Source organism: Scyliorhinus canicula, chromosome 1 (genome assembly GCF_902713615.1).
Source record: "Scyliorhinus canicula chromosome 1, sScyCan1.1, whole genome shotgun sequence".
Taxonomy (NCBI): Eukaryota; Metazoa; Chordata; class Chondrichthyes; order Carcharhiniformes; family Scyliorhinidae; genus Scyliorhinus; species Scyliorhinus canicula.
In genome coordinates, this window is record NC_052146.1 from 455,512 (window position 1) to 475,910 (window position 20,399).

General features: G+C 54.1%; 1 protein-coding gene across 1 annotated transcript in view; it reads left to right on the forward strand.

Annotated features, from left to right (window-relative positions):
• Positions 1-6,328, forward strand: part of LOC119966451 (scavenger receptor class B member 1-like) — a 115,639-nt gene extending 109,311 nt beyond the window's left edge. The window contains 1 exon segment of the mRNA XM_038798192.1: positions 5,938-6,328. The gene's annotated coding sequence lies outside the window, so the exon portion shown is untranslated.
• Positions 6,329-20,399: the final 14,071 nt, after the last annotated feature.

Consider the following 20,399-nt stretch of genomic DNA (forward strand, 5'->3'; position numbering starts at 1 on the left):
ATAGTGGCCTTTCTTCCCACAGCTGCTGCAGGTCGCGGATCGGGCTGAGCAGTGCTGCCACGGGTGCTGGCTTTGTCCACAGAAATGGTAGGCTGGAGCAGTTGAATAACTGGTTTGGGGAGCTGAATAGTGGCAGGCTGGAGCAGTTGAATAACTGGTTTGGGGAGCTGAATAGTGGCAGGCTGGAGCAGTTGAATAACTGGTTTGGGGAGCTGAATAGTGGCAGGCTGGAGCTGCTGAATAACTGGTTTGGGGAGCTGAATAGTGGCAGGCTGGAGCTGCTGAATAACTGGTTTGGGGAGCTGAATAGTGGCAGGCTGGAGCAGTTGAATAACTGGTTTGGGGAGCTGAATAGCGGCAGGCTGGAGCAGTTGAATAACTGGTTTGGGGAGCCGAGTAGCTGGCTGGGGGAGCTGAGTAATTAGCTGGAGCAGCTGGATAGTTTGAGTAGTTGACTGGGACAGTAGGGTGGCCGGCTGTGGCAGCGCGATAGCTGGGGGGCCTTGCGGCACAGGCTTGGGGGGTCCTCAGGTCGGGGGCCCATGCGGGGTTAGCGGGGTCCGCAGGAAATGAGTTGAGGCTGCGGAAGGAAACTTCCATCGTGATAGCAGCCTCTACGGTAATCTCTAAGCCCTGGGCCCCATTTTCTAATAGTCTCTGGCGTACATAGCTAGATCGAAGGCCCACTACAAAAACATCCCGCACAGCAAGCTCCCTATGTTCGGCCGCGGTTACGGCCTGGTAATTGCCGTCATTGGAGAGATTGGTCAACTCGCCTGCAAATTCAGCTAAAGTTTCAGTAGCCCGTTGTCGGCGAGTTGTGAGCACATGGCGGGCAAAGACCTCGTTCATGGGCCTAATATACATTTTGTCCAAAATCGCCAGGGCTGCGGTGTAGGAAGCGGCTGGATTTAGTTGTGTAGAAATTCTGTGGCTGACCCTCGCGTGCAGTAGGCTGAGCTTTTGTTCCTCCGTAGTTTCAGCGGTGCTGATCTCGGCCAGGTAGGCCTTAAAACATTTCAGCCAGTGGCAGAAGGTTTCTTTCGCCTCTGCATCCTGCGGATCGAGTTCTAGACGTCCTGGTTTTAGAGCGGATTCCATGTTTTACTTCGGCAGCTTCTTAAATGTATTAAATTGATGGAACCATCAATTCAGCGAACACGTGTAGTTGGATCTGAACAGAGGCTTTAATACACTTACAACAGAGCCAGCCTATTCGTCGTTGAACTCCAGATGACTGCAGGCTGGCTCTAAGGCACTGATCTTTATACATCGGTCCCAGGGGGAGGAGTCCTGGGCGGAGCCAAGGGAGGAGCCCAGTACAAACTCTCACGTACTCCCAGAGCGACTCCCCCTGGTGGTCGGATAGTGCAACTGCACTTACAATGGTGGATAGTGAACATATATACACGGAGTTATATTGGCAACTATATATAGTGTGAATCACATTCACCACAAAAGCCATGCCGCCTATTCCTGATCAAACCTTGCCTCTCCAAGTGGAAATTAATTCTCTCCTTCAGACATTTCTCCAATAGTTTCCCTCCCACTGACGCGAGACTCACACGGTCTGTAATTTCCTGCTTTATCTCTACCACCCTTCTTGAAAAGTGGAACACCATCAGCTGTTCTCAAATCCTCTGGCATTTCCCCCGTGAGACTAATTAAAACTCATGTCAGAGCCCCTGAAATTTCCTGCCTCGCCTCGTACAGCAACCTGGGATGCACTTACTGAAACATGGTTAAAGGATGGCCCCGGCTGGGAGTTAAATATCCGAGGGTATCAAACTATTCGGAAGGACAGAGTGGATGGTAAGGGAGGTGGTGTTGCTCTGTTATTTAAGGAAGACATCCGGGCAATAGTAAGGGATGACATTGGTGCTATGGAGGATAAGGTTGAATCCATTTGGGTGGAAATCAGGAATAGTAAGGCGAAAAAGTCACTGATAGGAGTAGTCTATCGGCCACCAAATAGTAACGTTATGGTGGGGCAGGGAATAAACAAAGAAATAACTGATGCATGAAATAGTACAACAGTTATCATGGGGAATTTTAATCTACATATCATAGAACCTAGAACATACAGTGCAGAAGGAGGACATTCGGCCCATTGAGTCTGCACCAACCCACTTAAGCCCTCACTTCCACCCTATTCCCATAACCCAATAACCCCTCCTAACCTTTTCGGTCACTAAGGGCAATTTATCATGGCCAATCCACCTAACCTGCACGTTTTTGAACTGTGGGAGGAAACTGGAGCACCCGGAGGAAACACACGCAGACACGGGGAGAATGAACAGACTCCACAGAGACAGTGACCTAGTGGGGAATCGAACCTGGGACCCTGACGCTGTGAAGCCACAGTGCTATCCACTTGTGCTACCGTGCTGCCCAATTGGTTTAACTAGGTTTATCGATTCGTTTAACTAGGTTGGTCAAGGCAGACTTGAGGAGTTTATAGAACGTATCCGCGATAGTTTCCAAGGACAGTCTGTAATGGAACCTATGAGGGAACAAGCGGTCCTAGATCTGGTCCTCTGTTTGAGACAGGATTAATTAATGATCTCATAGTTAGGGATCCTCTTAGAAGGAGCGATCACAATATGGTGGAATTTAAAATACAGATGGAAGGTGAGAAGGTAAAATCAAACACTAGTGTTTTGTGCTTAAACAAAGGAGATTACAAGGGGATGAGAGAAGAATTAACTATGGTAGACTGGGAGCTAAGACTTTATGGTGAAACAGTTGAGGAACAGTGGAGAACCTTCCAAGTGATTTTTCACAGTGCTCAGCAAATGTTTATACCAACAAAAAGGAAGGACGGTAGAAAAAGGGAAAATCGACCTTGGATATCTAAGGAAATAAGGGAGAGTATCAAATTGAAGGAAAAAGCATATAAAGTGGCAAAGATAGATGGGAGATTAGAGGACTGGGAAATCTTTAGGGGGCAACAGAAAGCTACTAAAAAAGCTATAAAGAATAGGAAGATAGATTATGAGAGTAAACTTGCTCAGAATATAAAAACAGATAGTTAAAGTTTCTACAAATATATTAAACAAAAAGAGTGGCTAAGGTAAATATTGGTCCTTTAGAGGATGAGAAGGGAGTTTTAATAATGGGAGATGAGGAAATGGCTGAGGAACTGAACAGGTTTTATGGGTCGGTCTTCACAGTGGAAGACACAAATAACATGCCTGTGACTGATAGAAATGAGGCTATGACAGGTGAGGACCTTGAGAGGATTGTTATCACTAAGGAGGGAGTGATGGGCAAGCTAATGGGGCTAAAGGTAGACAAGTCTCCTGGCCCTGATGGAATGCATCCCAGGGTACTAAAGGAGATGGCTAGTGTTATGGGCCAGGGTTTAGAGAACCCCAAAGTGTATCATGGAGTTCACCTGACCCACAACTTTTACTAGATTGTGGTATGTGGAGCACACGGCCCACTCTACAGGTGTGGCACAGCAGAAATGGAGAAGTATTTTTGAAAGCAAAACAATGTTTATTCTATGAACACCCCTGGAGTATTGTGTTCAGTTTTGGTCTCCTTACTTGAGAAAGGACGTACTGGCACTGGAGGGTGTGCAGAGGAGATTCACTAGGTTAATCCCAGAGCTGAAGGGGTTGGATTATGAGGAGAGGTTGAGTAGACTGGGACTGTACTCGTTGGAATTTAGAAGGATGAGGGGGGATCTTATAGAAACATGTAAAATTATGAAGGGAATAGATAGGATAGATGCGGGCAGGTTGTTTCCACTGGCGGGTGACAGCAGAACTAGGGGGCATAGCCTCAAAATAAGGGGAAGTAGATTTAGGACTGAGTTTAGGAGGAACTTCTTCACCCAAAGGGTTGTGAATCTATGGAATTCCTTGCCCAGTGAAGCAGTTGAGGCTCCTTCATTACATGTTTTTAAGGTAAAGATAGATAGTTTTTTGAAGAATAAAGGGATTAAGGGTTATGGTGTTTGCCTTCTTAATCACCTGTTGCACTTGCAAACCAACCTTCTGTGACTCATGCACTAGCACACCCAAGTCTCTCTGAACAGCGGAGGGAGAGAATTCCAAAATGGTGCAACTCTCAGAGAGAGAGAATTTCTCCTCAACTCTGGCCCAAAAGGACAACACCTAATTTTAAAACAGACCCCGAGATCCGGAGTCGCCCTCCGGAGGAAACATCCTTTCCATATTCACCTTGTCAAGGCCGTTGTAAACTTCAATCAGATCATCCCTCACTCTTCTAAACTCCAGTGAGAACAAGCCCAGGTCTGCCCAACCTTTCCTCAGGCAGCCCCCTCATTCCAGGTATCAATCTAGTGATACACATTTACATCCTTCCAAAAATACAGAGACCAAAACTGCTCACAATACTCGCAATGTGGCCTCACCCTCTGTGTGACTGAAACATTACATCCTTACTTTTGTGTTCAATCCTTTAGCTTTCTGGGCGGCTCAGTAGCACAGTGGTTATCACTGTTGCTTCACAACACCAGGTCCCAGGTTCGATTCCTGGCTTGGATCACTGTCTGTGTGGAGTCTGCACGTTCTCCCTGTGTCTGCGTGGGTTTCCTTCGGGTGCTCCGGTTTCTTCCCACAGTCTAAAGATGTGCAGGTTAGGTGGATTGGCCGTGATAAATTGCCCTTAATGTCTAAAAGGTTAGGTGGGGTTACTGGAATAGGGTGGGGAGTGGGCTGGGGTAGTGTACTCTTTCAAAGGGTTGGTACAGACTTGATGGGCTGAATGACCTCCTACACTGTAGGGATTTGTAATTACTTGCTGTGCCTGCATACTAACATTTTGTCACCCATATAATAGAACACCTAGATCCCTCTGCACTTTGGAATTGTGCAGTTGTTCTGTATTTAAGTAGAGTCTGCTTTTTATTCTGTCAAAGGAAATAACTTCACATTTTCACACATTGTATTCTATCTGCCAAACCTTTGCACATTCACTCAAGCTATCTATCTCTGTATTCGCCCTCCTTATGTCCTCTTCACAACATACTCCCTCCCCTCAGCTAAGCCATTGATATAAACTGTAAAAGGTTGTGGCCTCAGCACAGACCCTGGGAGACCCCACTCGTCACAACCTGCCAATCAGACAAAGACCCATTGATGCAAACTCTCGATTTTCAGTCAGCCAACCAAACATCTATCCAGGCTGATACGTTACCGACACCATGAGATCCTATTTTTTGTAATAACCTTTGATGTGGCACCTATCAAATGTCTTTTAGAAATCCAGGTACAGTACATCCAGCGGTTTCCCTTTATCCACAGCACATGTGACTCCTTTAAAGATCTCCAATAAATTGGTTAAACAGAATTTCCCTTTCACAAAATCATGTTCACTCTTCCTGATCACCTTGAGCTTCTTTAAGTACCCAGCTATAACCTCCTTAATGATCAGTTCTAACATCTTCCCCACAACAGATTTCAAGCTAACAAGCCGAGAGATTCCTGCCTCCCTCCAATCTGCAATCGAAGTTTGACAATTTCCAATCTGATGGAACCTTTCCCGAATCTAGTGAGATTTGGAAAATTAACACCAATGCATCCACTGCCTCATTCACCACCTGTTTAAGACCCTGGGATGAAATCTATCAGAACCTGTAGCCTTCTCAACCGCAGCTCCACCAGTAACCTCAGTACAACTTTCCCAGCAATTGTAAATGTACTAAGTTCTTCTCTCTACCCCATCTCCTGATTTACAGCCATTACTGAAATTTATCTTCCCAGCCTGGTTCTTGGGAGATTTGGACGGCAAGAAGCAATTTCAAGCCACCATCTTCCTAAATTCTATTTAGAGAAATATCTCACTCACATAAAACAAATCTTCCAAAAGTTCAACCTGTGACATTGATTTTAATGCTGTTTTGAACTGATACAAATCTCAATGTGCCCCAGTCTCACTGGTAACTGTCATCTGTTTTTATTTTAGTATCTCCGAAGCTCTCTGAAGGCAAAGAAGAACGTTTTAAAATGATGCCTCCCTGTTCAGGAATCGCTGGCTGAAAATGATTAGACTGAATTTAGGACCGAAACTGATCTTTCGCATATGATCGGATAAAAGCAAATTACTGCGGATGCTGGAATCTGAAACCAAAGAGAAAATGCTGGAAAATCTCAGCAGGTCCAGCAGCATCTGGAGGGAGAGAAAAGAGCTAACGTTTCGAGTCCAGGTGACCCTTTGTCAAAGCGGGTCATCTGTTGGGGGGAAGGTGTTAGAACTGATTATTTGTCAAAGTTTTGAAACATTCGCTCTTTTCTCTCCCTCTTTTCGCTGCCAGACCTGCTGAGATTTTCCAGCATTTTCTCTTTGGTTTTTCATATGACTATTTCACTGTACTTTTTGCTAAGATATTAAAAAAACACATTTCTGGTTAAAGTTTTACAAGTAAAAATTAAAGCAAAAGGCAGTCTGTGCTCGACTAACCAGAGGATACAATCTCAGACTAAAGGGATGATCCTTTAGGGATCAGGGGGTTATGGGGAAAAGGCAGGAGAATGGGGATGAGAAAAATATCAGCCATGATTGAACGGCAGAACGGACTCGATGGACCGAGTGGCCTTAATCTGCTCCTATGTCTGATGGTCTTTATATGGGTTTTAAGATCATTCTGACAAATAACCACATGAATTGCCCTTAGTGTCCTAAATGTTTAGGTGGGGTTACTGGGTTACGGGGATAGGGTGCAGGTGTGGGCGTAGGTAGGGTGCTCTTTCCAATGGCCGGTGCAGGCTTGATGGGCCGAATGGCCTCTTTCTGCACTGTCCATTCTATGACTCTATAAAAGGGTAAGTAGCAAAATTGAGGTTCCTGGAATAGGAGGATCAGTGTCAGCCTGGACTAAACATTGGCTGGAAGATAGAAATAGCAAGTTGTGGTAAAGGTTATTTTTCAGATTGGAAGTTGGTAGAAAGGATTTGTTCCCCAAGGATCAGTGGAAGGACCAATGCTGTTTTTGATGTAAGTAAATGACTGGATATTGGAAGATAGATGATTCCACATTTGGAGATGTGGCAGACAGTGAGGACGAGACCATTCAACTGCAATAGGATATAGATAAGCTGATATAATGGGCAGGTAAGTGGCAGATGCAGTTTCATAACAGAGAAATGTGAGGGAGTTGTCAAGAAGATATTTCACACAAGGGGTGCTAGTGACCTGGGACATGCTGCCAGAGAGGGTGGGAGAAGTGGAGATGATCAATGATTTCAAAAGAAAATTGGTTATACAGTTGAGGGAAATAAACTAGCAGGGTTAGGGAGGGTGGAATGGGATTGGATGGATTTCTCTACAGAGAGCTACCATGGATTCAATGGCCTCTTTCTGTGCCATTGTCCCTCTCTCTCTAGCAACTGTCTGAGATTAAGCCAGTCTGTTCATAGAATTTACAGTGCAGAAGGAGGCCATTCGGCCCATCGAGTCTGCACCGGCTCTTGGAAAGAGCATCCTACCCAAGCCCATACCTCCACCCTATCCCCATAACCCAGTAACCCCACCTAACACTAAGGGCAATTTGGACCCTGAGGGCAATTTATCATGGCCAATCCACCTAACCTGCACATCTTTGGACTGTGGTAGGAAAGCGGAGCACCCGGAGGAAACCCACGCACACACGGGGAGAACGTGCAGACTCCACAAAGACAGTGACCCAAGCCGGGATTCGAACCTGGGACCCTGGAGCTGTGCTAACCACTATGCTACCGTGCTGCCTGTGCTTCACAACCTTGGTGTCAGATTTGACCCTGAGATAAACCTCCAACCTCATATTCGTGCCAATGTTAAGACTGCCTATTTCCACCTCCGTAACATTGTCCAACTTCACCTGCCTCAGCTGACCTGCTGTTGGAGCACTGGCCAATCCTCTGTTACCTCCAGACTTGACGACTTGAGGCCATTCAAAGCCTTACTGCCTCTGCCTTAACTCACCCCAAATTCCATCCCCTGGTCGCACCCTGCGCTGACCCACTAGAGATCTCAGTAAAGCAACATCTTGATTTTAAAATGTGTCTTTGTTTTCAAGTCTCACCATAACTTTGTCCCTCCAGATCTTTGTAAACTCCTCCAAACCAACAACCTGTAACTGTACTCCTCCAATTCTGGCATTTCACAGTAACTTCATTGCAGTGTTAATGTGAACCTACTGTGGCGGTATCCACCCTTATTAAAAGCTGATCAGAATTGATTTTATGTTAAATCATATAGTCACTCTATATTAAAAACTGATGACTGATAAAGTCAATTATCTCTTGTAAACCATTACTTATCACAATAATGTTTTTCAACAAGTATTACAGACATTACCTTTTAAGAATCCACATGCAGTGAGCTCATTAAGTCTAGTGGCCTTGTCTGGAAATAAGCTTTGCCAACTAAGGGAGGGTATTGCTTGTCTAGTGGCCTGGCCACAAAGGGAGGCTACTGTTTGGCAAGAGGCCTGGCCACGAAGGGAGGCTGGTGTTTGGCAAGAGGCCTGGCCATGAAGGGAGGCTGGTGTTTGGCAAGAGGCCTGGCCACGAAGGGAGGCTGGTGTTTGGCAAGAGGCCTGGCCAAGAAGGAAGGCTACTGTTTGGCAAGAGGCCTGGCCACGAAGGGAGGCTACTGTTTGGCAAGAGGCCTGGCCACAAAGGGAGGCTGGTGTTTGGCAAGAGGCCTGGCCACAAAGGGAGGCTACTGTTTGGCAAGAGGCCTGGCCATGAAGGGAGGCTGGTGTTTGGCAAGAGGCCTGGCCATGAAGGGAGGCTGGTGTTTGGCAAGAGGCCTGGCCACGAAGGGAGGCTACTGTTTGGCAAGAGGCCTGGCCACGAAGGGAGGCTGGTGTTTGGCAAGAGGCCTGGCCACGAAGGGAGGCTGGTGTTTGGCAAGAGGCCTGGCCACGAAGGGAGGCTACTGTTTGGCAAGAGGCCTGGCCACGAAGGGAGGCTGGTGTTTGGCAAGAGGCCTGGCCACGAAGGGAGGCTACTGTTTGGCAAGAGGCCTGGCCACGAAGGGAGGCTGGTGTTTGGCAAGAGGCCTGGCCATGAAGGGAGGCTGGTGTTTGGCAAGAGGCCTGGCCACGAAGGGAGGCTGGTGTTTGGCAAGAGGCCTGGCCACGAAGGGAGGCTGGTGTTTGGCAAGAGGCCTGGCCACGAAGGGAGGCTGGTGTTTGGCAAGAGGCCTGGCCAAGAAGGAAGGCTACTGTTTGGCAAGAGGCCTGGCCACGAAGGGAGGCTGGTGTTTGGCAAGAGGCCTGGCCACAAAGGGAGGCTGGTGTTTGGCAAGAGGCCTGGCCACGAAGGGAGGCTACTGTTTGGCAAGAGGCCTGGCCATGAAGGGAGGCTGGTGTTTGGCAAGAGGCCTGGCCACGAAGGGAGGCTGGTGTTTGGCAAGAGGCCTGGCCACAAAGGGAGGCTACTGTTTGGCAAGAGGCCTGGCCATGAAGGGAGGCTGGTGTTTGGCAAGAGGCCTGGCCACGAAGGGAGGCTGGTGTTTGGCAAGAGGCCTGGCCACGAAGGGAGGCTGGTGTTTGGCAAGAGGCCTGGCCAAGAAGGAAGGCTACTGTTTGGCAAGAGGCCTGGCCAAGAAGGAAGGCTACTGTTTGGCAAGAGGCCTGGCCACGAAGGGAGGCTGGTGTTTGGCAAGAGGCCTGGCCACGAAGGGAGGCTGGTGTTTGGCAAGAGGCCTGGCCATGAAGGGAGGCTGGTGTTTGGCAAGAGGCCTGGCCATGAAGGGAGGCTGGTGTTTGGCAAGAGGCCTGGCCATGAAGGGAGGCTGGTGTTTGGCAAGAGGCCTGGCCATGAAGGGAGGCTGGTGTTTTTCTGGAGATAGCTACCGGAGGGATCAACCTCGTATCTTTAGGAACAGGTGCCCTGCTAGACTTCCTTGAAACCAAGGGCTTGCCAACCAAGAGAGAGACTGTTCTTTGTCTCAAAATGACTGGAGTCAATCTATTTTTCAGAAGCAGGTCCTCTGCAAAAGACTCCCTCGAACTCCCTAAGTAAGAAATCCTTATATAAATGTTTAAGCACAGACTGCGAAAGTTAGGGTTTCGCTTGGAGAGCTGTTTAAGAGATTGCTGGGTGTTTATTTGACCAAGCTGCTATCTCAACTCGTAGAGTTCTGCTCATTGATTGAGTATCGAATTCCGAGGCTACTAGTAAGTATGAGATGTTTATAGCTTAAGCAATGATGTAGTTAGGGAGTTCACAGACTAACTCACCATATATCCTGTATTTGTCAAATTGTATCATTTACCAAAAATACTTGTATTACCCTTTTTCTTTAAATAAATTGTGTATATATTTTACCAAACAGATCCGTGTCTGTTTTAATAAATAAGAGTGACATTTAACTCAGGCTCATCATATTCTCACCCTTTAAGGCTATCGGAAGGGTCACTTACACATGCCCAGTTCTCAAGAATTAGGCTGTGCCCCCGCGTCCTAGTCTCCCCTGCTAATGGAAACAACTTCTCTACGTCCATCCTATCCAAGCCATTCATTATCTTGTACGTTTCTATTAGATCTCCCCTCAACCTCCTAAACTCCAATGAATATAATCCCACAATCCTCAGACGTTCATCGTATGTTAGGCCTACCATTCCTGGGATCATCCGTGTGAATCTCCGCTGGACCCGCTCCAGTGCCAGTATGTCCTTCCTGAGGTGTGGGGCCCAAAATTGCTCACAGTATTCTAAATGGGGCCTAACTAGTGCTTTATAAAGCCTCAGAAGTACATCCCTGCTTTTATATTCCAAGCCTCTTGAGATAAATGACAACATTACATTTGCTTTCTTAATTACGGACTCAACCTGCAAGTTTACCTTTAGAGAATCCTGGACTAGGACTCCCAAGTCCCTTTGCACTTTAGCATTATGAATTTTGTCACCGTTTAGAAAATAGTCCATGCCTCTATTCTTTTTTCCAAAGTGCACGACCTCGCACTTGCCCACGTTGAATTTCATCAGCCACTTCTTGGACCATTCTCCTAAACTGTCTAAATCTTTCTGCAGCCTCCCCACCTCCTCAATACTACCTGCCCCTCCACCTATCTTTGTATCATCGGCAAACTTGGGCACTGTCCCTGCCCCTCACACACTGACCCTGCCCCTCACACACTGTCCCTGCCCCTCACACACTGACCCTGCCCCTCACACACTGCCCCTCACACAATGACCCTGCCCCTCACACACTGACCCGCCCCTCACACACTGACCCTGCCCCTCACACACTGACCCTGCCCCTCACACTGACCCTGCCCCTCACACACTGACCCTGCCCCTCACACTGACCCTGCCCCTCACACTGACCCTGCCCCTCACACACTGACCCTGCCCCTCACACACTGACCCTGCCCCTCACACACTGACCCTGCCCCTCACACACTGACCCTGCCCCTCACACACTGACCCCGCCCCTCACACACTGACCCCGCCCCTCACACACTGACCCTGCCCCTCACACACTGTCCCTGCCCCTCACACACTGACCCCGCCCCTCACACACTGACCCTGCCCCTCACACACTGACCCTGCCCCTCACACACTGACCCTGCCCCTCGCATGGACCCCGCCCCTCACACACTGACCCTGCCCCTCAAACACTGACCCTGCCCCTCACACACTGACCCTGCCCCTCACACTGACACTGCCCCTCACACACTGACCCTGCCCCTCACACACTGAACCTGCCCCTCACACTGACCCCGCCCCTCACACACTGCCCCTCACACACTGACCCTGCCCCTCACACATTGACCCTGCCCCTCACACACTGACCCTGCCCCTCACACACTGACCCTGCCCCTCACACACTGACCCTGCCCCTCACACTGCCCCTGCCCCTCACACTGACCCCGCCCCTCACACACTGACCCTGCCCCTCACACAGACCCTGCCCCTCACACACTGACCCCGCCCCTCACACACTGACCCTCACACACTGACCCTGCCCCTCACACACTGACCCTGCCCATCACACACTGACCCTGCCCCTCACACACTGCCCCTGCCCCTCACACACTGACCGTGCCCCTCACACTGACCCCGCCCCTCACACACTGACCCATCCCCTCACACTGACCCCGCCCCTCACACACTGCCCCTGCCCCTCACACACTGACCCCGCCCCTCACACACTGACCCTGCCCCTCACACGCTGACCCTGCCCCTCACACACTGACCCTGCCCCTCACACACTGCCCCTCACACACTGACCCTGCCCCTCACACTGACCCTGCCCCTCACACACTGACCCTGCCCCTCACACACTGACCCTGCCCCTCACACACTGACCCTGCCCCTCACACTGACCCCACCCCTCACACACTGCCCCTGCCCCTCACACACTGACCCTGCTCCTCACACACTGACCCTCACACACTGCCCCTCACACACTGACCCTGCCCCTCACACAATGACCCTGCCCCTCACACTGACCCTGCCCCTCACACACTGACCCTGCCCCTCACACACTGACCCTCACACACTGACCCTGCCCCTCACACACTGACCCTCACACACTGCCCCTGCCCCTCACACACTGACTCCGCCCCTCACACTGACCCTGCCCCTCACACTGACCCTGCCCCTCACACACTGCCCCTCACACTGACCCTGCCCCTCACACACTGACCCCGTCCCTCACACACTGACCCTCACACACTGACCCTGCCCCTCACACACTGACCCTGCCCCTCACACACTGACCCTGCCCCTCACACACTGACCCCGCCCCTCACACACTGACCCTGCCCCTCACACACTGCCCCTCACACACTGACCCTGCCCCTCACACACTGACCCTGCCCCTCACACACTGACCCTGCCCCTCACACACTGACCCTGCCCCTCACACACTGACCCTGCACCTCACACTGACCCTGCCCCTCACACACAGCCCCTGCCCCTCACACCCTGCCCCTCACACACTGACCCTGCCCCTCACACTGCCCCTGCCCCTCACACACTGCCCCTCACACACTGACCCTGCCCCTCACACTGACCCTGCCCCTCACACACTGACCCTGCCCCTCACACACTGCCCCTCACACACTGCCCCTGCCCCTCACACACTGACCCTGCCCCTCACACACTGACCCTGCCCCTCACACTGCCCCTGCCCCTCACTCACTGACCCTGCCCCTCACACAGTGACCCTGCCCCTCACACACTGCCCCTGCCCCTCACACACTGCCCCTGCCCCTCACACACTGACCCTGCACCTCACACACTGACCCTGCCCCTCACACTGCCCCTGCCCCTCACACACTGACCCTGCCCCTCACACCCTGCCACTGCCCCTCACACACTGACCCTGCCCCTCACACACTGACCCTGCCCCTCACAAACTGACCCTGCCCCTCACACACTGACCCTGCCCCTCACACTGACCCTGCCCCTCACACACTGCCCCTGCCCCTCACACACTGACCCTGCCCCTCACACTGCCCCTGCCCCACACACACTGACCCTGCCCCTAACACTGACCCTGCCCCTCACACTGACCCTGCCCCTCACACTGACCCTGGCCCTCACACACTGACCCCGCCCCTCACACACTGCCCCTGCCCCTCACACACTGACCCTGCCTCTCACACAGTGACCCTGCCCCTCACACACTGCCCCTGCCCCTCACACACTGCCCCTGCCCCTCACACACTGACCCTGCCCTCACACACTGACCCTGCCCCTCACACACTGACCCCGCCCCTCACACACTGACCCTGCCCCTCACACACTGACCCTGCCCCTCACACACTGACTTTGCTCCTCACACACTGACCCCGCCCCTCACACACTGGCCCTGCCCCTCACACACTGACCCTGCCCCTCACACACTGACCCTGCCCCTCACACACTGACCCTGCCCCTCACACAGTGACCCTGCCCCTCACACACTGACCCCGCCCCTCACACACTGACCCTGCCCCTCACACACTGACCCTGCCCCTCACACACTGACCCTGCCCCTCACATGGACCCCGCCCCTCACACACTGACCCTGCCCCTCAAACACTGACCCTGCCCCTCACACTGACACTGCCCCTCACACACTGACCCTGCCCCTCACACACTGACCCTGCCCCTCACACTGACCCCGCCCCTCACACACTGCCCCTCACACACTGACCCTGCCCCTCACACACTGACCCTGCCCCTAACACACTGACCCTGCCCCTCACACACTGACCCTGCCCCTCACACACTGACCCTGCCCCTCACACACTGCCCCTGCCCCTCACACACTGACCCTGCCCCTCACACACTGACCCTGCCCCTCACACACTGACCCTGCCCCTCACACACTGACCCTGCCCCTCACACACTGACCCTGCCCCTCACACACTGACCCTGCCCCTCACACTGACCCTGCCCCTCACACACTGACCCCGCCCCTCACACACTGACCCTGCCCCTCACACTGACCCTGCCCCTCACACACTGACCCCGCCCTCACACACTGACCCTCACACACTGACCCTGCCCCTCACACACTGACCCTGCCCCTCACACACTGACCCTGCCCCTCACACACTGACCGTGCCCCTCACACTGACCCCGCCCCTCACACACTGACCCTGCCCCTCACACACTGACCCTGCCCCTCACACTGACCCCGCCCCTCACACACTGCCCCTGCCCCTCACACACTGACCCCGCCCCTCACACACTGCCCCTGCCCCTCACACACTGACCCTGCCCCTCACACACTGACCCTGCCCCTCACACACTGCCCCTCACACACTGACCCTGCCCCTCACACTGACCCTGCCCCTCACACACTGACCCCGCCCCTCACACACTGCCCCTGCCCCTCACACACTGACCCTGCTCCTCACACACTGACCCTCACACACTGCCCCTCACACACTGACCCTGCCCCTCACACAATGACCCTGCCCCTCACACTGACCCTGCCCCTCACACACTGACCCTGCCCCTCACACACTGACCCTCACACACTGACCCTGCCCCTCACACACTGACCCTCACACACTGCCCCTGCCCCTCACACACTGACTCCGCCCCTCACACTGACCCTGCCCCTCACACTGACCCTGCCCCTCACACACTGCCCCTCACACTGACCCTGCCCCTCACACACTGACCCCGCCCCTCACACACTGACCCTCACACACTGACCCTGCCCCTCACACACTGACCCTGCCCCTCACACACTGACCCTGTCCCTCACACACTGACCCCGCCCCTCACACACTGACCCTGCCCCTCACACACTGCCCCTCACACACTGACCCTGCCCCTCACACACTGACCCTGCCCCTCACACACTGACCCTGCCCCTCACACACTGACCCTGCCCCTCACACACTGACCCTGCCCCTCACACTGACCCTGCCCCTCACACACAGCCCCTGCCCCTCACACGCTGCCCCTCACACACTGACCCTGCCCCTCACACTGCCCCTGCCCCTCACACACTGACCCTGCCCCTCACACTGACCCTGCCCCTCACACACTGACCCTGCCCCTCACACACTGCCCCTCACACACTGACCCTGCCCCTCACACACTGACCCTGCCCCTCACACACTGCCCCTGCCCCTCACACTGCCCCTGCCCCTCTAACACTGACCCTGCCCCTCACACAGTGACCCTGCCCCTCACACACTGCCCCTGCCCCTCACACACTGCCCCTGCCCCTCACACACTGACCCTGCCCCTCACACACTGACCCTGCCCCTCACACTGCCCCTGCCCCTTACACACTGACCCTGCCCCTCACACCCTGCCCCTGCCCCTCACACACTGACCCTGCCCCTCACACACTGACCCTGCCCCTCACACACTGACCCTGCCCCTCACACACTTACCCTGCCCCTCACACTGACCCTGCCCCTCACACACTGCCCCTGCCCCTCACACACTGACCCTGCCCCTCACACTGCCCCTGCCCCTCACACACTGACCCTGCCCCTCACACTGACCCTGCCCCTCACACTGACCCTGCCCCTCACACTGACCCTGCCCCTCACACACTGACCCCGCCCCTCACACACTGCCCCTGCCCCTCACACTGCCCCTGCCCCTCACACACTGACCCTGCCCCTCACACAGTGACCCTGCACCTCACACACTGCCCCTGCCCCTCACACACTGCCCCTGCCCCTCACACACTGACCCTGCCCCTCACACACTGACCCTGCCCCTCACACTGCCCCTGCCCCTCACACAGTGACCCTGCCCCTCACACACTGACCCTGCCCCTCACACACTGACCCTGCCCCTCACACACTGACCCTGCCCCTCACACTGACCCTGCCCCTCACACACTGACCCTGCCCCTCACACACTGACCCCGCCCCTCACACACTGACCCGGCCCCTCACACACTGACCCTGCCCCTCACACACTGACCCTGCTCCTCACACACTGACCCCGCCCCTCACACACTGACCCTGCCCCTCACACACTGACCCTGCCCCTCACACACTGACCCTGCCCCTCACACACTGACCCTGCCCCTCACACAGTGACCCTGCCCCTCACACAGTGACCCTGCCCCTCACACACTGACCCTGCCCCTCACACAGTGACCCTGCCCCTCACACACTGACCCTGCCCTCACACAGTGACCCTGCCCCTCACACAGTGACCCTGCCCCTCACACACTGACCCTGCCCCTCACACACTGACCCTGCCCCTCACACACTGACCCTACCCCTCACACACTGACCCTGCCCCTCACACACTGACCCTGCCCCTCACACACTGACCCTGCCCCTCACACACTGACCCTGCCCCTCACACACTGACCCCGCCCCTCACACACTGACCCTGCCCCTCACACACTGACCCTGCCCCTCACACACTGACCCTGCCCCTCACACACTGACCCTGCCCCTCACACTGACCCTGCCCCTCACACACTGACCCCGCCCCCCACACACTGACCCATCCCCTCACACACTGACCCATCCCCTCACACACTGACCCATCCCCTCACACTGACCCCGCCCCTCACACACTGACCCCGCCCCCACACACTGACCCCGCCCCTCACACACTGACCCCGCCCCTCACACACTGACCCTGCCCCTCACACACTGACCCTTCCCCTCACACACTGCCCCTGCCCCTCACACACTGACCCTCACACACTGCCCCTGCCCCTCACACACTGACCCTGCCCCTCACACACTGACCCAGCCCCTCACACTGCCCCTGCCCCTCACACTGACCCTGCCCCTCACACACTGACCCTGCCCCTCACACTCTGCCCCTGCCCCTCACACACTGCCCCTGCCCCTCACACACTGACCCTGCCCCTCACACACTGCCCCTGCCCCTCACACACTGACCCTGCCCCTCACACACTGACCCTGCCCCTCACACACTGACCCTGCCCCTCACACACTGACCCTGCCCCTCACACACTGACCCTGCCCCTCACACACTGACCCTGCCCCTCACACACTGACCCTCACACACTGCCCCTGCCCCTCACACACTGACCCTGCCCCTCACACACTGACCCAGCCCCTCACACTGACCCTGCCCCTCACACTGACCCTGCCCCTCACACACTGACCCTGCCCCTCACACTCTGCCCCTGCCCCTCACACACTGCTCCTGCCCCTCACACACTGACCCTGCCCCTCACACACTGACCCTGCCCCTCACACTGACCCTGCCCCTCACACACTGACCCTGCCCCTCACACACTGCCCCTGCCCCTCACACACTGACCCTGCCCCTCACACACTGACCCTGCCCCTCACACACTGACCCTGCCCCTCACACACTGACCCTGCCCCTCACACACTGACCCTGCCCCTCACACACTGACCCTGCCCCTCACACACTGACCCTCACACACTGCCCCTGCCCCTCACACACTGACCCTGCCCCTCACACACTGACCCAGCCCCTCACACTGACCCTGCCCCTCACACTGACCCTGCCCCTCACACACTGACCCTGCCCCTCACACTCTGCCCCTGCCCCTCACACACTGACCCTGCCCCTCACACACTGACCCTGCCCCTCACACACTGCCCCTGCCCCTCACACACTGACCCTGCCCCTCACACACTGACCCTGCCCCTCACACACTGACCCCGCCCCTCACACACTGACCCTGCCCCTCACACTGACCCTGCCCCTCACACTGAACACACTGACCCTGCCCCTCACACCCTGCCCCTCACACTGACCCTGCCCCTCACACACTGACCCTGCCCCTCACACACTGACCCTGCCCCTCACACACTGCCCCTCACACACTGACCCCGCCCCTCACACACTGACCCCGCCCCTCACACACTGCCGCTGCCCCTCACACTATGACCCTTAATAGTAATAGTGAGCCTTACTTTAGATATTCACAAGACCTTGTCTGGTAGCTTACAACCTTGACTAATCGGGAAGATCTTAGATAGAATACTCCTCAACTGTCACACTACTTGTGACAATAAAGATTCTTATTATTATTTTGTACGTGTTCAGTTTTAATTGTTTCTGAATTGGTGGCTGTGTCAAAAACTGCTTCGGACCAAACTCTGGAATCTTCTCCCTACACCTTTCCACTTCTCAGTCCTACTATAAAACACTTCTTAACCCCTGTTGGTCATCTGATCTAATATCTCCTCATGTGGCTTTGTGTCACATTTGTGTGCGGTACGGTGGCACAGTGGTTAGCACTGTTGCTTCACAGCTCCAGGGTCCCAGGTTCGATTCCCGGCTTGGGTGACTGTCAGTGCGCAGTCTGCACGTTCTCCCCGTGTCTGCATGGGTTTCCTCCGGGTGCTCCGGTTTCCTCCCACAGTCCAAAGATGTGCTGTTAGGTAATTTGGACATTCTGAAATCTCTCCGTGTACCTGAACAGGCGCTGGAGTGTGGCTAATGGGGGATTTGCATAGTAACTTCATTGCAGCTTTAACTATAAGGTTCATGGTGGAAGATATAGGAGGGATGTCAGAGGTCGGTTCTTTATTCAGAGAGTGGGTGGGGTATGGAAGGCACTCCCAGCTATGGTAGTGGAGTCAGTCATTTGTGACAATAAAGATTATTATTATTATTATTATTATTAAAGTTGCATCAACGTCAGCACAGCCCACAGCAGTTGGCTGCGATATCGGAGAACAACTAAAATCCTTGACCATTTTCCACTGTCTTCCCAACTCAGGGATTCCTCCAGTAACTGAAACACAGAGAGCACAGAGAGCACAGAGAGCACAGAGAGAGCACAGAGAGAGCACAGAGAGAGCACAGAGAGAGCACAGAGAGAGCACAGAGAGAGCACAGAGAGAGCACAGAGAGAGCACAGAGAGAGCACAGAGAGAGCACAGAGAGAGCACAGAGAGAGCACAGAGAGAGCACAGAGAGAGCACAGAGAGAGCACAGAGAGAGCACAGAGAGCACAGAGAGAGCACAGAGAGCACAGAGAGAGCACAGAGAGCACAGAGAGCACAGAGAGCACAGAGAGCACAGAGAGAGCACAGAGAGCACAGAGAGAGCACAGAGAGAGCACAGAGAGCACAGAGAGCACAGAGAGCACAGAGAGAGCACAGAGAGCACAGAGAGAGCACAGAGAGCACAGAGAGCACAGAGAGCACAGAGAGCACAGAGAGCACAGAGAGCGCAGAGAGCACAGAGAGAGCACAGAGAGAGCACAGAGAGCACAGAGAGAGCACAGAGAGAGCAGAGAGAGCACAGAGAGCACAGAGAGCACAGAGAGAGCACAGAGAGCACAGAGAGCACAGAGAGCACAGAGAGCACAGAGAGAGCAGAGAGCACAGAGAGCACAGAGAGCACAGAGAGCACAGAGAGCACAGAGAGCACAGAGAGAGCAGAGAGCACAGAGAGCACAGAGAGCACAGAGAGAGCACAGAGAGCACAGAGAGAGCACAGAGAGAGCACAGAGAGCACAGAGAGCGCAGAGAGAGCACAGAGAGCACAGAGAGCACAGAGAGAGCACAGAGAGCACAGAGAGCACAGAGAGCACAGAGAGCACAGAGAGAGCACAGAGAGCACAGAGAGAGCACAGAGAGCACAGAGAGAGCACAGAGAGCACAGAGAGAGCACAGAGAGCACAGAGAGCACAGAGAGCACAGAGAGAGCACAGAGAGAGCACAGAGAGCACAGAGAGCACAGAGAGAGCACAGAGAGCACAGAGAGAGCACAGAGAGCACAGAGAGAGCACAGAGAGCACAGAGAGCACAGAGAGCACAGAGAGAGCACAGAGAGCACAGAGAGAGCACAGAGAGAGCACAGAGAGCACAGAGAGAGCACAGAGAGCACAGAGAGCACAGAGAGCACAGAGAGAGCACAGAGAGAGCACAGAGAGCACAGAGAGCACAGAGAGCACAGAGAGCACAGAGAGAGCACAGAGAGCACAGAGAGAGCACAGAGAGAGCACAGAGAGCACAGAGAGCACAGAGAGAGCAGAGAGCAC